The following is a 16,467-nucleotide window of genomic DNA, read 5'->3' on the forward strand; positions in this document are numbered from 1 at the left end:
AGGACCGGTTTCTGGCTATCAGCCTTCATCAGCCTGGATAGCTTGACTCCAGTGGTGTGGAGAGCCTGGGACTCACGTCTGAGCATACCCAGCCCACTCGGGGTGAAAATTGCAAAAAACACAGTTGATGGACAGAATGTAGAACAATGTCATACATTCACCCCAGTACAAGGATCTGGGCCTAAATCCATCGTTTTTTTGCACTCCACACCACCCTGGGTTAGACACTGGCTATATGCAAATCAGCTCTGACCCTGTGCCTCATGGGAACAGTCCAGTCTGAACTACCAAGCCATGTCTTTCCCAGACCGGAATCAAGCATCCAAGGACCGGTTTCTGGCTATCAGCCTTCATCAGCCTGGATAGCTTGACTCCAGTGGTGTGGAGAGCCTGGGACTCACGTCTGAGCATACCCAGCCATTCGGGGTGAAAATTGCAAAAAACACAGTTGATGGACAAAATGTAGAACAATGTCATACATTCACCCCAGTACAAGGATCTGGGCCTAAATCCATCGTTTTTTTGCACTCCACATCACCCTGGGTTAGACACTGGCTATATGCAAATCAGCTCTGACCCTGTGCCTCATGGGAACAGTCCAGTCCGAACTACCAAGCCATGTCTTTCCCAGACCGGAATCAAGCATCCAAGGACCGGTTTCTGGCTATCAGCCTTCATCAGCCTGGATAGCTTGACTCCAGTGGTGTGGAGAGCCTGGGACTCACGTCTGAGCATACCCAGCCCACTCGGGGTGAAAATTGCAAAAAACACAGTTGATGAACAGAATGTAGAACAATGTCATACATTTACCCCAGTACAAGGATCTGGGCCTAAATCCATCATTTTTTGCACTCCACACCACCCTGGGTTATACACTGGATATATGCAAAACAGCTCTGACCCTGTGCCTCATGGGAACAGTCCAGTCCGAACTACCAAGCCATGTCTTTCCCAGACCGGAATCAAGCATCCAAGGACCGGTTTCTGGCTATCAGCCTTCATCAGCCTGGATAGCTTGACTCCAGTGGTGTGGAGAGCCTGGGACTCACGTCTGAGCATACCCAGCCCACTCGGGGTGAAAATTGCAAAAAACACAGTTGATGGACAGAATGTAGAACAATGTCATACATTCACCCCAGTACAAGGATCTGGGCCTAAATCCATCGTTTTTTTGCACTCCACATCACCCTGGGTTAGACACTGGCTATATGCAAATCAGCTCTGACCCTGTGCCTCATGGGAACAGTCCAGTCCGAACTACAAAGCCATGTCTTTCCCAGACCGGAATCAAGCATCCAAGGACCGGTTTCTGGCTATCAGCCTTCATCAGCCTGGATAGCTTGACTCCAGTTGTGTGGAGAGCCTGGGACTCACGTCTGAGCATACCCATCCCACTCGGTGTGAAAATTGCAAAAAACACAGTTGATGGACAGAATGTAGAACAATGTCATACATTCACCCCAGTACAAGGATCTGGGCTTAAATCCATCATTTATTTGCACTCCACACCACCCTCGGTTAGACACTGGCTATATGCAAATCAGCTCTTACCCTGTGCCTCATGGGAACACTCCAGTCCGAACTACCAAGCCATGTCTTTCCCAGACAGGAATCAAGCATCCAAGGACCGGTTTCTGGCTATCAGCCTTCATCAGCCTGGATAGCTTGACTCCAGTGATGTGGAGAGCCTGGGACTCACGTCTGAGCATACCCAGCCCACTCGGGGTGAAAATTGCAAAAAACACAGTTGATGGACAGAATGTAGAACAATGTCATACATTCACCCCAGTACAAGGATCTGGGCCTAAATCCATCGTTTTTTTGCACTCCACACCACCCTGGGTTAGACACTGGCTATATGCAAATCAGCTCTGACCCTGTGCCTCATGGGAACAGTCCAGTCCGAACTACCAAGCCATGTCTTTCCCAGACCGGAATCAAGCATCCAAGGACCGGTTTCTGGCTATCAGCCTTCATCAGCCTGGATAGCTTGACTCCAGTGGTGTGGAGAGCCTGGGACTCACGTCTGAGCATACCCAGCCCACTTGGGGAGAAAATTGCAAAAAACACAGTTGATGGACAGAATGTAGAACAATGTCATACATTCACCCCAGTACAACGATCTGGGCCCAAATCCATCATTTGTTTGCATTCCACACCACACTGGATTAGACACTGGCTATATGCAAATCAGCTCTGACCCTGTGCCTCATGGGAACAGTCCAGTCCGAACTACCAAGCCATGTCTTTCCCAGACCGGAATCAAGCATCCAAGGACCGGTTTCTGGCTATCAGCCTGGATAGCTTCACTCCAGGGGTGTGGAGAGCCTGGGACTCACGTCTGAGCATACCCAGCCTACTCGGGGTGAAAATTGCAAAAAACACAGTTGATGGACAGAATGTAGAACAATGTCATACATTCACCCCAGTACAAGGATCTGGGCCTAAATCCATCGTTTTTTTGCACTCCACACCACCCTGGGTTAGACACTGGCTATATGCAAATCAGCTCTGACTCTGTGCCTCATGGGAACAGTCCAGTCCGAACTACCAAGCCATGTCTTTCCCAGACCGGAATCAAGCATCCAAGTACCGGTTTCTGGCAATCAGCCTTCTTCAGCCTGGATAGCTTGACTCCAGTGGTGTGGAGAGCCTGGGACTCACGTCTGAGCATACCCAGCCCACTCAGGGTGAAAATTGCAAAAAACACAGTTGATGGACAGAATGTAGAACAATGTCATACATTCACCCCAGTACAAGGATCTGGGCCTAAATCCATCGTTTTTTTGCACTCCACACCACCCTGGGTTAGACACTGGGTATATGCAAATCAGCTCTGACCCTGTGCCTCATTTGAACAGTCCAGTCCGAACTACCAAGCCATGTCGTTCCCAGACCGGAATCAAGCATCCAAGGACCGGTATCTGGCTATCAGCCTTCATCAGCCTGGATAGCTTGACTCCAGGGGTGTGGAGAGCCTGGGACTCACGTCTGAGCATACCCAGCCCACTCGGGTGAAAATTGCAAAAAACACAGTTGATGGACAGAATGTAGAACAATGTCATACATTCACCCCAGTACAAGGATCTGGGCCTAAATCCATCATTCTTTTGCACTCCACACCACCCTGGGTTAGACACTGGCTATATGCAAATCAGCTCTGACCCTGTGCCTCATGGGAACAGTCCAGTCCGAACTACCAAGCCATGTCTTTCCCAGACCGGAATCAAGCATCCAAGGACCGTTTTCGGGCTATCAGCCTTCATCAGCCTGGATAGCTTGACGCCAGTTGTGTGGAGAGCCTGGGACTCACGTCGGGGTGAAAATTGCAAAAAACACAGTTGATGGACAGAATGTAGAACAATGTCATACATTCACCCCAGTACAAGGATCTGGGCCTAAATCCATCGTGTTTTGTTGCACTCCACACCACCCTGGGTTAGACACTGGCTATATGCAAATTAGCTCTGACCCTGTGCCTCATGGGAACAGTCCAGTCCGAACTACCAAGCCATTTCTTTCCCAGACCGGAATCAAGCATCCAAGGACCGGTTTCTGGCTGTCAGCCTTCATCAGCCTGGATAGCTTGACTCCAGTGGTGTGGAGAGCCTGGGACTCACGTCTGAGCATACCCAGCCCACTCGGGGTGAAAATTGCAAAAAACACAGTTGATGGACAGAATGTAGAACAATGTCATACATTCACCCCAGTACAAGGATCTGGGCCTAAATCCATCATTTTTTTGCACTCCACACCACCCTGGGTTAGACACTGGCTATATGCAAATCAGCTCTGACTCTGTGCCTCATGGGAACAGTCCAGTCCGAACTACCAAGCCATGTCTTTCCCAGACCGGAATCAAGCATCCAAGGACCGGTTTCTGGCTATCAGCCTTCATCAGCCTGGATAGCTTGACTCCAGTGGTGTGGAGAGCCTGGGACTCACGTCTGAGCATACCCAGCCCACTCGGGGTGAAAATTGCAAAAAACACAGTTGATGGACAGATTGTAGAACAATGTCATACATTCACCCCAGTACAAGGATCTGGGCCTAAATCCATCGTTTTTTTGCACTCCACACCACCCTGGGTTAGACACTGGGTGTATGCAAATCAGCTCTGACCCCGTGCCTCATTTGAACAGTCCAGTCCGAACTACAAAGCCATGTCGTTCCCAGACCGGAATCAAGCATCCAAGGACCGGTTTCTGGCTATCAGCCTTCATCAGCCTGGATAACTTGACTCCAGGGATGTGGAGAGCCTGGGACTCATGTCTGAGCATACCCAGCCCACTCGGGGTGAAAATTGCAAAAAACACAGTTGATGGACAGAATGTAGAACAATGTCATACATTCACCCCAGTACAAGTATCTGGGCCTAAATCCATCATTCTTTTGCACTCCACGCCACCCTGGGTTAGACACTGGCTATATGCAAATCAGCTCTGACCCTGTGCCTCATGGGAACAGTCCAGTCCGAACTACCAAGCCATGTCTTTCCCAGACCGGAATCAAGCATCCAAGGACCGGTTTCTGGCTATCAGCCTTCATCAGCCTGGATAGCTTGACTCCAGTGGTGTGGAGAGCCTGGGACTCACGTCGGGGTGAAAATTGCAAAAAACACAGTTGATGGACAGAATGTAGAACAATGTCATACATTCACCCCAGTACAAGGATCTGGGCCTAAATCCATTGTGTTTTGTTGCACTCCACACCACCCTGGGTTAGACACTGGCTATATGCAAATTAGCTCTGACCCTGTGCCTCATGGGAACAGTCCAGTCCGAACTACCAAGCCATTTCTTTCCCAGACCGGCTTCAAGCATCCAAGGACCTTTTTCTGGCTGTCAGCCTTCATCAGCCTGGATAGCTTGACTCCAGTGGTGTGGAGAGCCTGGGACTCACGTCTGAGCATACCCAGCCCACTCGGGGTGAAAATTGCAAAAAACACAGTTGATGGACAGAATGTAGAACAATGTCATAGATTCACCCCAGTACAAGGATCTGGGCTTAAATCCATCGTTATTTTGCACTCCACACCACCCTGGGTTAGACACTGGCTATATGCAAATCAGCTCTGACCCTGTGCCTCATGGGAACAGTCCAGTCCGAACTACCAAGCCATGTCTTTCCCAGACCGGAATCAAGCATCCAAGGACCGGTTTCTGGCTATCAGCCTTCATCAGCCTGGATAGCTTGACTCCAGTGGTGTGGAGAGCCTGGGACTCACGTCTGAGCATACCCAGCCCACTCGGGGTGAAAATTGAAAAAAACACAGTTGATGGACAGAATGTAGAACAATGTCATACATTCACCCCAGTACAAGGATCTGGGCCTAAATCCATCGTTTTGTTGCACTCCACACCACCCTGGTTTAGACACTGGCTATATGCAAATCAGCTCTGACCCTGTGCCTCATGGGAACAGTCCAGTCCGAACTACCAAGCCATGTCTTTCCCAGACCGGAATCAAGCATCCAAGGACCGGTTTATGGCTATCAGCCTTCATCAGCCTGGATAGCTTGACTCCAGGGGTGTGGAGAGCCTGGGACTCACGTCTGAGCAGACCTAGCCCACTCGGGGTGAAAATTGCAAAAAACACAGTTGATGGACAGAATGTAGAACAATGTCATACATTCACCCCAGTACAAGGATCTGGGCCTAAATCCATCATTCTTTTGCACTCCACACCACCCTGGGTTAGACACTGGCTATATGCAAATCAGCTCTGACCCTGTGCCTCATGGGAACAGTCCAGTCCGAACTACCAAGCCATGTCTTTCCCAGACCGGAATCAAGCATCCAAGGACCGGTTTCTGGCTATCAGCCTTCATCAGCCTGGATAGCTTGACTCCAGTGGTGTGGAGAGCCTGGGACTCACGTCTGAGCATACCCAGCCCACTCGGGGTGAAAATTGCAAAAAACACAGTTGATGGACAGAATGTAGAACAATGTCATACATTCACCCCAGTACAAGGATCTGGGCCTAAATCCATCGTTTTTTTGCACTCCATACCACCCTGGGTTAGACACTGGCTATATGCAAATCAGCTCTGACCCTGTGCCTCATGGGAACAGTCCAGTCCGAGCTACCAAGCCATGTCTTTCCCAGACCGGAATCATGCATCCAAGGACCAGTTTCTGGCTATCAGCCTTCATCATCCTGGATAGCTTGACTCCAGTGGTGTGGAGAGCCTGGGACTCACTTCTGAGCATACCCAGCCCACTCGGGGTGAAAATTGCAAAAAACACAGTTGATGGACAGAATGTAGAACAATGTCATACATTCACCCCAGTACAAGGATCTGGGCCTAAATCCATCGTTTTTTTGCACTCCACACCACCCTGGGTTAGACACTGGCTATATGCAAATCAGCTCTGACCCTGTGCTTCATGGGAACAGTCCAGTCCGAACTACCAAGCCATGTCTTTCCCAGACCGGAATCAAGCATCCAAGGACCGGTTTCTGGCTATCAGCCTTCATCAGCCTGGATAGCTTGACTCCAGTGGTGTGGAGAGCCTGGGACTCACGTCTGAGCATACCCAGTCCACTCGGGGAGAAAATTGGAAAAAACACAGTTGATGGACAGAATGTAGAACAATGTCATACATTCACCCCAGTACAACGATCTGGGCCCAAATCCATCATTTTTTTGCATTCCACACCACACTGGGTTAGACACTGGCTATATGCAAATCAGCTCTGACCCTGTGCCTCATGGGAACAGTCCAGTCCGAACTACCAAGCCATGTCTTTCCCAGACCGGAATCAAGCATCCAAGGACCGGTTTCTGGCTATCAGCCTGGATAGCTTCACTCCAGGGGTGTGGAGAGCCTGGGACTCACGTCTGAGCATACCCAGCCTACTCGGGGTGAAAATTGCAAAAAACACAGTTGATGGACAGAATGTAGAACAATGTCATACATTCACCCCAGTACAAGGATCTGGGCCTAAATCCATCGTTTTTTTGCACTCCACACCACCCTGGGTTAGACACTGGCTATATGCAAATCAGCTCTGACTCTGTGCCTCGTGGGAACAGTCCAGTCCAAACTACCAAGCCATGTCTTTCCCAGACCGGAATCAAGCATCCAAGGACCGGTTTCTGGCTAACTGCCTGGATAGCTTCACTCCAGGGGTGTGGAGAGCCTGGGATTCACGTCTGAGCATACCAAGCCTACTCGGGGTGAAAATTGCAAAAAACACAGTTGATGGACAGAATGTAGAACAATGTCATACATTCACCCCAGTACAAGGATCTGGGCCTAAATCCATCGTTTTTTTGCACTCCACACCACCCTGGGTTAGACACTGGCTATATGCAAATCAGCTCTGACTCTGTGCCTCATGGGAACAGTCCAGTCCGAACTACCAAGCCATGTCTTTCCCAGACCGGACTCAAGCATCCAAGGACCGGTTTCTGGCTATCAGCCTTCATCAGCCTGGATAGCTTGACTCCAGTGGTGTGGAGAGCCTGGGACTCACGTCTGAGCATACTCAGCCCACTCGGGGTGAAAATTGAAAATAACACAGTTGATGGACAGAATGTAGAACAATGTCATACATTCACCCCAGTACAAGGATCTGGGCCTAAATCCATTGTTTTTTTGCACTCCACACCACCCTGGGTTAGACACTGGCTATATGCAAATCAGCTCTGACCCTGTGCCTCATGGGAGCAGTCCAGTCCAAACTACCAAGCCATGTCTTTCCCAGACCGGAATCAAGCATCCAAGGACCGGTTTCTGGGTATCAGCCTTCATCAGCCTGGATAGCTTGACTCCAGTGGTGTGGAGAGCCAGGGACTCACATCTGAGCATACCCAGCCCACTCGGGGTGAAAATTGCAAAATACACAGTTGATGGACAGAATGTAGAACAATGTCATACATTCACCCCAGTACAAGGATCTGGGCCTAAATCCATAGTTTTTTTTGCACTCCAAACCACCCTCGGTTAGACACTGGCTATATGCAAATCAGCTCTGACCCTGTGCCTCATGGGAACAGTCCGGGTCGAACTACCTAGCCATGTCTTTCCCAGACCGGAATCAAGCATCCAAGGACCGGTTTCTGGCTATCAGCCTTCATCAGCCTGGATAGCTTGACTCCAGTGGTGTGGAGAGCCTGGGACTCATGTCTGAGCATACCCAGCCCACTCGGGGTGAAAATTGTAAAAAACACAGTTGATGGACAGAATGTAGAACAATGTCATACATTCACCCAAGTACAAGGATCTGGGCCTAAATCCATCGTTTTTTTGCACTCCACACCACCCTGGGTTAGACACTGGCTATCTGCAAATCAGCTCTGACCCTGTGCCTCATGGGAACAGTCCAGTCCGAACTACCAAGCCATGTCTTTCCCAGACCTGAATCAAGCATCCAAGGACCGGTTTCTGGCTATCAGCCTTCATCAGCCTGGATAGCTTGACTCCAGTGGTGTGGAGAGCCTGCGACTCACGTCGGGGTGAAAATTGCAAAAAACACAGTTGATGGACAGAATGTAGAACAATGTCATACATTCACCCCAGTACAAGGACCTGGGCCTAAATCCATTGTTTTTTTGCACTCCACACCACCCTGGGTTAGACACTGGCTATATGCAAATCAGCTCTGACCCTGTGCCTCATGGGAGCAGTCCAGTCCAAACTACCAAGCCATGTCTTTCCCAGACCGGAATCAAGCATCCAAGGACCGGTTTCTGGGTATCAGCCTTCATCAGCCTGGATAGCTTGACTCCAGTGGTGTGGAGAGCCAGGGACTCACATCTGAGCATACCCAGCCCACTCGGGGTGAAAATTGCAAAATACACAGTTGATGGACAGAATGAAGAACAATGTCATACATTCACCCCAGTACAAGGATCTGGGCCTAAATCCATCGTTTTTTTGCACTCCACACCACCCTGGGTTAGACACTGGCTATATGCAAATCAGCTCTGACCCTGTGCCTCATGGGAACAGTCCAGTCCGAACTACCAAGCCATGTCTTTCCCAGACCGGACTCAAGCATCCAAGGACCGGTTTCTGGCTATCAGCCTTCATCAGCCTGGATAGCTTGACTTCAGTGGTGTGGAGAGCCTGGGACTGACGTCTGAGCATACCCAGCCCACTCGGGGTGAAAATTGCAAAAAACACAGTTGATGGACAGAATGTAGAACAATGTCATACATTCACCCCAGTACAAGGATCTGGGCCTAAATCCATAGTTTTTTTGCACTCCACACCACCCTGGGTTAGACACTGGCTATATGCAAATCAGCTCTGACCCTGTGCCTCATGGGAACAGTCCAGTCTGAACTACCAAGCCATGTCTTTCCCAGACCGGAATCAAGCATCCAAGGACCGGTTTCTGGCTATCAGCCTTCATCAGCCTGGATAGCTTGACTCCAGTGGTGTGGAGAGCCTGGGACTCACGTCTGAGCATACCCAGCCATTCGGGGTGAAAATTGCAAAAAACACAGTTGATGGACAAAATGTAGAACAATGTCATACATTCACCCCAGTACAAGGATCTGGGCCTAAATCCATCGTTTTTTTGCACTCCACATCACCCTGGGTTAGACACTGGCTATATGCAAATCAGCTCTGACCCTGTGCCTCATGGGAACAGTCCAGTCCGAACTACCAAGCCATGTCTTTCCCAGACCGGAATCAAGCATCCAAGGACCGGTTTCTGGCTATCAGCCTTCATCAGCCTGGATAGCTTGACTCCAGTGGTGTGGAGAGCCTGGGACTCACGTCTGAGCATACCCAGCCCACTCGGGGTGAAAATTGCAAAAAACACAGTTGATGAACAGAATGTAGAACAATGTCATACATTTACCCCAGTACAAGGATCTGGGCCTAAATCCATCATTTTTTGCACTCCACACCACCCTGGGTTATACACTGGATATATGCAAAACAGCTCTGACCCTGTGCCTCATGGGAACAGTCCAGTCCGAACTACCAAGCCATGTCTTTCCCAGACCGGAATCAAGCATCCAAGGACCGGTTTATGGGTATCAGCCTTCATCAGCCTGGATAGCTTGACTCCAGTGGTGTGGAGAGACTGGGACTCACGTCTGAGCATACCTTGCCCACTCGGGGTGAAAATTGCAAAAAACACAGTTGATGGACAGAATGTAGAACAATGTCATACATTCACCCCAGTACAAGGATCTGGGCCTAAATCCATCATTTTTTTGCACTCCACACCACCCTCGGATAGACACTGGCTATATGCAAATCAGCTCTGACCCTGTGCCTCATGGGAACAGTCCAGTCCGAACTACCAAGCCATGTCTTTCCCAGACCGGAATCAAGCATCCAAGGACCGGTTTCTGGCTATCAGCCTTCATCAGCCTGGATAGCTTGACTCCAGTGGTGTGGAGAGCCTGGGACTCACGTCTGAGCATACCCAGCCCACTCGGGGTGAAAATTGCAAAAAACACAGTTGATGGACAGAATGTAGAACAATGTCATACATTCACCCCAGTACAAGGATCTGGGCCTAAATCCATCGTTTTTTTGCACTCCACATCACCCTGGGTTAGACACTGGCTATATGCAAATCAGCTCTGACCCTGTGCCTCATGGGAACAGTCCAGTCCGAACTACAAAGCCATGTCTTTCCCAGACCGGAATCAAGCATCCAAGGACCGGTTTCTGGCTATCAGCCTTCATCAGCCTGGATAGCTTGACTCCAGTCGTGTGGAGAGCCTGGGACTCACGTCTGAGCATACCCAGCCCACTCGGTGTGAAAATTGCAAAAAACACAGTTGATGGACAGAATGTAGAACAATGTCATACATTCACCCCAGTACAAGGATCTGGGCCTAAATCCATCATTTATTTGCACTCCACACCACCCTCGGTTAGACACTGGCTATATGCAAATCAGCTCTTACCCTGTGCCTCATGGGAACACTCCAGTCCGAACTACCAAGCCATGTCTTTCCCAGACAGGAATCAAGCATCCAAGGACCGGTTTCTGGCTATCAGCCTTCATCAGCCTGGATAGCTTGACTCCAGTGATGTGGAGAGCCTGGGACTCACGTCTGAGCATACCCAGCCCACTCGGGGTGAAAATTGCAAAAAACACAGTTGATGGACAGAATGTAGAACAATGTCATACATTCACCCCAGTACAAGGATCTGGGCCTAAATCCATCGTTTTTTTGCACTCCACACCACCCTGGGTTAGACACTGGCTATATGCAAATCAGCTCTGACCCTGTGCCTCATGGGAACAGTCCAGTCCGAACTACCAAGCCATGTCTTTCCCAGACCGGAATCAAGCATCCAAGGACCGGTTTCTGGCTATCAGCCTTCATCAGCCTGGATAGCTTGACTCCAGTGGTGTGGAGAGCCTGGGACTCACGTCTGAGCATACCCAGCCCACTTGGGGAGAAAATTGCAAAAAACACAGTTGATGGACAGAATGTAGAACAATGTCATACATTCACCCCAGTACAACGATCTGGGCCCAAATCCATCATTTGTTTGCATTCCACACCACACTGGATTAGACACTGGCTATATGCAAATCAGCTCTGACCCTGTGCCTCATGGGAACAGTCCAGTCCGAACTACCAAGCCATGTCTTTCCCAGACCGGAATCAAGCATCCAAGGACCGGTTTCTGGCTATCAGCCTGGATAGCTTCACTCCAGGGGTGTGGAGAGCCTGGGACTCACGTCTGAGCATACCCAGCCTACTCGGGGTGAAAATTGCAAAAAACACAGTTGATGGACAGAATGTAGAACAATGTCATACATTCACCCCAGTACAAGGATCTGGGCCTAAATCCATCGTTTTTTTGCACTCCACACCACCCTGGGTTAGACACTGGCTATATGCAAATCAGCTCTGACTCTGTGCCTCATGGGAACAGTCCAGTCCGAACTACCAAGCCATGTCTTTCCCAGACCGGAATCAAGCATCCAAGTACCGGTTTCTGGCAATCAGTCTTCTTCAGCCTGGATAGCTTGACTCCAGTGGTGTGGAGAGCCTGGGACTCACGTCTGAGCATACCCAGCCCACTCAGGGTGAAAATTGCAAAAAACACAGTTGATGGACAGAATGTAGAACAATGTCATACATTCACCCCAGTACAAGGATCTGGGCCTAAATCCATCGTTTTTTTGCACTCCACACCACCCTGGGTTAGACACTGGGTATATGCAAATCAGCTCTGACCCTGTGCCTCATTTGAACAGTCCAGTCCCAACTACCAAGCCATGTCGTTCCCAGACCGGAATCAAGCATCCAAGGACCGGTATCTGGCTATCAGCCTTCATCAGCCTGGATAGCTTGACTCCAGGGGTGTGGAGAGCCTGGGACTCACGTCTGAGCATACCCAGCCCACTCGGGGTGAAAATTGCAAAAAACACAGTTGATGGACAGAATGTAGAACAATGTCATACATTCACCCCAGTACAAGGATCTGGGCCTAAATCCATCATTCTTTTGCACTCCACACCACCCTGGGTTAGACACTGGCTATATGCAAATCAGCTCTGACCCTGTGCCTCATGGGAACAGTCCAGTCCGAACTACCAAGCCATGTCTTTCCCAGACCGGAATCAAGCATCCAAGGACCGGTTTCTGGCTATCAGCCTTCATCAGCCTGGATAGCTTGACGCCAGTTGTGTGGAGAGCCTGGGACTCACGTCGGGGTGAAAATTGCAAAAAACACAGTTGATGGACAGAATGTAGAACAATGTCATACATTTACCCCAGTACAAGGATCTGGGCCTAAATCCATCGTGTTTTGTTGCACTCCACACCACCCTGGGTTAGACACTGGCTATATGCAAATTAGCTCTGACCCTGTGCCTCATGGGAACAGTCCAGTCCGAACTACCAAGCCATTTCTTTCCCAGACCGGAATCAAGCATCCAAGGACCGGTTTCTGGCTGTCAGCCTTCATCAGCCTGGATAGCTTGACTCCAGTGGTGTGGAGAGCCTGGGACTCACGTCTGAGCATACCCAGCCCACTCGGGGTGAAAATTGCAAAAAACACAGTTGATGGACAGAATGTAGAACAATGTCATAGATTCACCCCAGTACAAGGATCTGGGCCTAAATCCATCGTTATTTTGCACTCCACACCACCCTGGGTTAGACACTGGGTATATGCAAATCAGCTCTGACCCCGTGCCTCATTTGAACAGTCCAGTCCGAACTACCAAGCCATGTCGTTCCCAGACCGGAATCAAGCATCCAAGGACCGGTTTCTGGCTATCAGCCTTCATCAGCCTGGATAACTTGACTCCAGGGGTGTGGAGAGCCTGGGACTCATGTCTGAGCATACCCAGCCCACTCGGGGTGAAAATGGCAAAAAACACAGTTGATGGACAGAATGTAGAACAATGTCATATATTCACCCCAGTACAAGGATCTGGGCCTAAATCCATCATTCTTTTGCACTCCACACCACCCTGGGTTAGACACTGGCTATATGCAAATCAGCTCTGACCCTGTGCCTCATGGGAACAGTCCAGTCCGAACTACCAAGCCATGTCTTTCCCAGACCGGAATCAAGCATCCAAGGACCGGTTTCTGGCTATCAGCCTTCATCAGCCTGGATAGCTTGACTCCAGTGGTGTGGAGAGCCAGGGACTCACGTCGGGGTGAAAATTGCAAAAAACACAGTTGATGGACAGAATGTAGAACAATGTCATAGATTCACCCCAGTACAAGGATCTGGGCCTAAATCCATCGTTATTTTGCACTCCACACCACCCTGGGTTAGACACTGGCTATATGAAAATCAGCTCTGACCCTGTGCCTCATGGGAACAGTCCAGTCCGAACTACCAAGCCATGTCTTTCCCAGACCGGAATCAAGCATCCAAGGACAGGTTTATGGCTATCAGCCTTCATCAGCCTGGATAGCTTGACTCCAGTGGTGTGGAGAGCCTGGGACTCACGTCTGAGCATACCCAGCCCACTCGGGGTGAAAATTGCAAAAAACACAGTTGATGGACAGAATGTAGAACAATGTCATACATTCACCCCAGTACAAGGATCTAGGCCTAAATCCATCGTTTTTTTGCACTCCACACCACCCTCGGTTAGACACTGGCTATATGCAAATCAGCTCTTACCCTGTGCCTCATGGGAACAGTCCAGTCCGAACTACTAAGCCATGTCTTTCCCAGACAAGCATCCAAGGACCGGTTTCTGGCTATCAGCCTTCATCAGCCTGGATAGCTAGACTCCAGTGATGTGGAGAGCCTGGGACTCACGTCTGAGCATACCCAGCCCACTCGGGGTGAAAATTGCAAAAAACACAGTTGATGGACAGAATGTAGAACAATGTCATACATTCACCCCAGTACAAGGATCTAGGCCTAAATCCATCGTTTTTTTGCACTCCATACCACCCTGGGTTAGACACTGGCTATATGCAAATCAGCTCTGACCCTGTGCCTCATGGGAACAGACCAGTCCGAACTACCAAGCCATGTCTTTCCCAGACCGGAATCAAGCATCCAAGGACCGGTTTCTGGCTATCAGCCTTCATCAGCCTGGATAGCTTGACTCCAGTGGTGTGGAGAGCCTGGGACTCAGGTCTGAGCATATCCAGCCCACTCGGGGTGAAAATTGCAAAAAACACAGTTGATGGACAGAATGTAGAACAATGTCATACATTCACCCCAGTACAAGGATCTGGGCCTAAATCCATCGTTTTTTTGCACTCCACACCACCCTGGGTTAGACACTGGCTATATGCAAATCAGCTCTGACCCTGTGCCTCATGGGAACAGTCCAGTCCGAACTACCAAGCCATGTCTTTCCCAGACCGGAATCAAGCATCCAAGGACCAGTTTCTGGCTATCAGCCTTCATCAGCCTGGATAGCTTGACTCCAGTGGTGTGGAGAGCCTGGGACTCACGTCTGAGCATACCCAGCCCACTCGGGGAGAAAATTGGAAAAAACACAGTTGATGGACAGAATGTAGAACAATGTCATACATTCACCCCAGTACAACGATCTGGGCCCAAATCCATCATTTTTTTGCATTCCACACCACTTTGGGTTAGACACTGGCTATATGCAAATCAGCTCTGACCCTGTGCCTCATGGGAACAGTCCAGTCCGAACTACCAAGCCATGTCTTTCCCAGACCGGAATCAAGCATCCAAGGACCGGTTTCTGGCTATCAGCCTGGATAGCTTCACTCCAGGGGTGTGGAGAGCCTGGGACTCACGTCTGAGCATACCCAGCCTACTCGGGGTGAAAATTGCAAAAAACACAGCTGATGGACAGAATGTAGAACAATGTCATACATTCACCCCAGTACAAGGATCTGGGCCTAAATCCATCGTTTTTTTGCACTCCACACCACCCTGGGTTAGACACTGGCTAATGCAAATCAGCTCTGACTCTGTGCCTCATGGGAACAGTCCAGTCCGAACTACCAAGCCATGTCTTTCCCAGACCGGAATCAAGCATCCAAGGACCGGTTTTTGGCTATCAGCCTGGATAGCTTCACTCCAGGGGTGTGGAGAGCCTGGGACTCACGTCTGAGCATACCCAGCCTACTCGGGGTGAAAATTGCAAAAAACACAGTTGATGGACAGAATGTAGAACAATGTCATACATTCACCCCAGTACAAGGATCTGGGCCTAAATCCATCGTTTTTTTGCACTCCACACCACCCTGGGTTAGACACTGGCTATATGCAAATCAGCTCTGACTCTGTGCCTCATGGGAACAGTCCAGTCCGAACTACCAAGCCATGTCTTTCCCAGACCGGAATCAAGCATCCAAGGACCGGTTTCTGGCTATCAGCCTTCATCAGCCTGGATAGCTTGACTCCAGTGGTGTGGAGAGCCTGGGACTCACGTCTGAGCATACCCAGCCCACTCGGGGTGAAAATTGCAAAAAACACAGTTGATGGACAGAATGTAGAACAATGTCATACATTCACCCCAGTACAAGGATCTGGGCCTAAATCCATCGTTTTTTTGCACTCCACACCACCCTGGGTTAGACACTGGGTATATGCAAATCAGCTCTGACCCCGTGCCTCATTTGAACAGTCCAGTCCGAACTACAAAGCCATGTCGTTCCCAGACTGGAATCAAGCATCCAAGGACCGGTTTCTGGCTATCAGCCTTCATCAGCCTGGATAACTTGACTCCAGGGATGTGGAGAGCCTGGGACTCATGTCTGAGCATACCCAGACCACTCGGGGTGAAAATTGCAAAAAACACAGTTGATGGACAGAATGTAGAACAATGTCATACATTCACCCCAGTACAAGGATCTGGGCCTAAATCCATCATTCTTTTGCACTCCACACCACCCTGGGTTAGACACTGGCTATATGCAAATCAGCTCTGACCCTGTGCCTCATGGGAACAGTCCAGTCCGAACTACCAAGCCATGTCTTTCCCAGACCGGAATCAAGCATCCAAGGACCGGTTTCTGGCTATCAGCCTTCATCAGCCTGGATAGCTTGACTCCAGTGGTGT

This window comes from Lissotriton helveticus, chromosome 7 (assembly GCF_964261635.1).
Source record: "Lissotriton helveticus chromosome 7, aLisHel1.1, whole genome shotgun sequence".
NCBI classification, from domain to species: domain Eukaryota; kingdom Metazoa; phylum Chordata; class Amphibia; order Caudata; family Salamandridae; genus Lissotriton; species Lissotriton helveticus.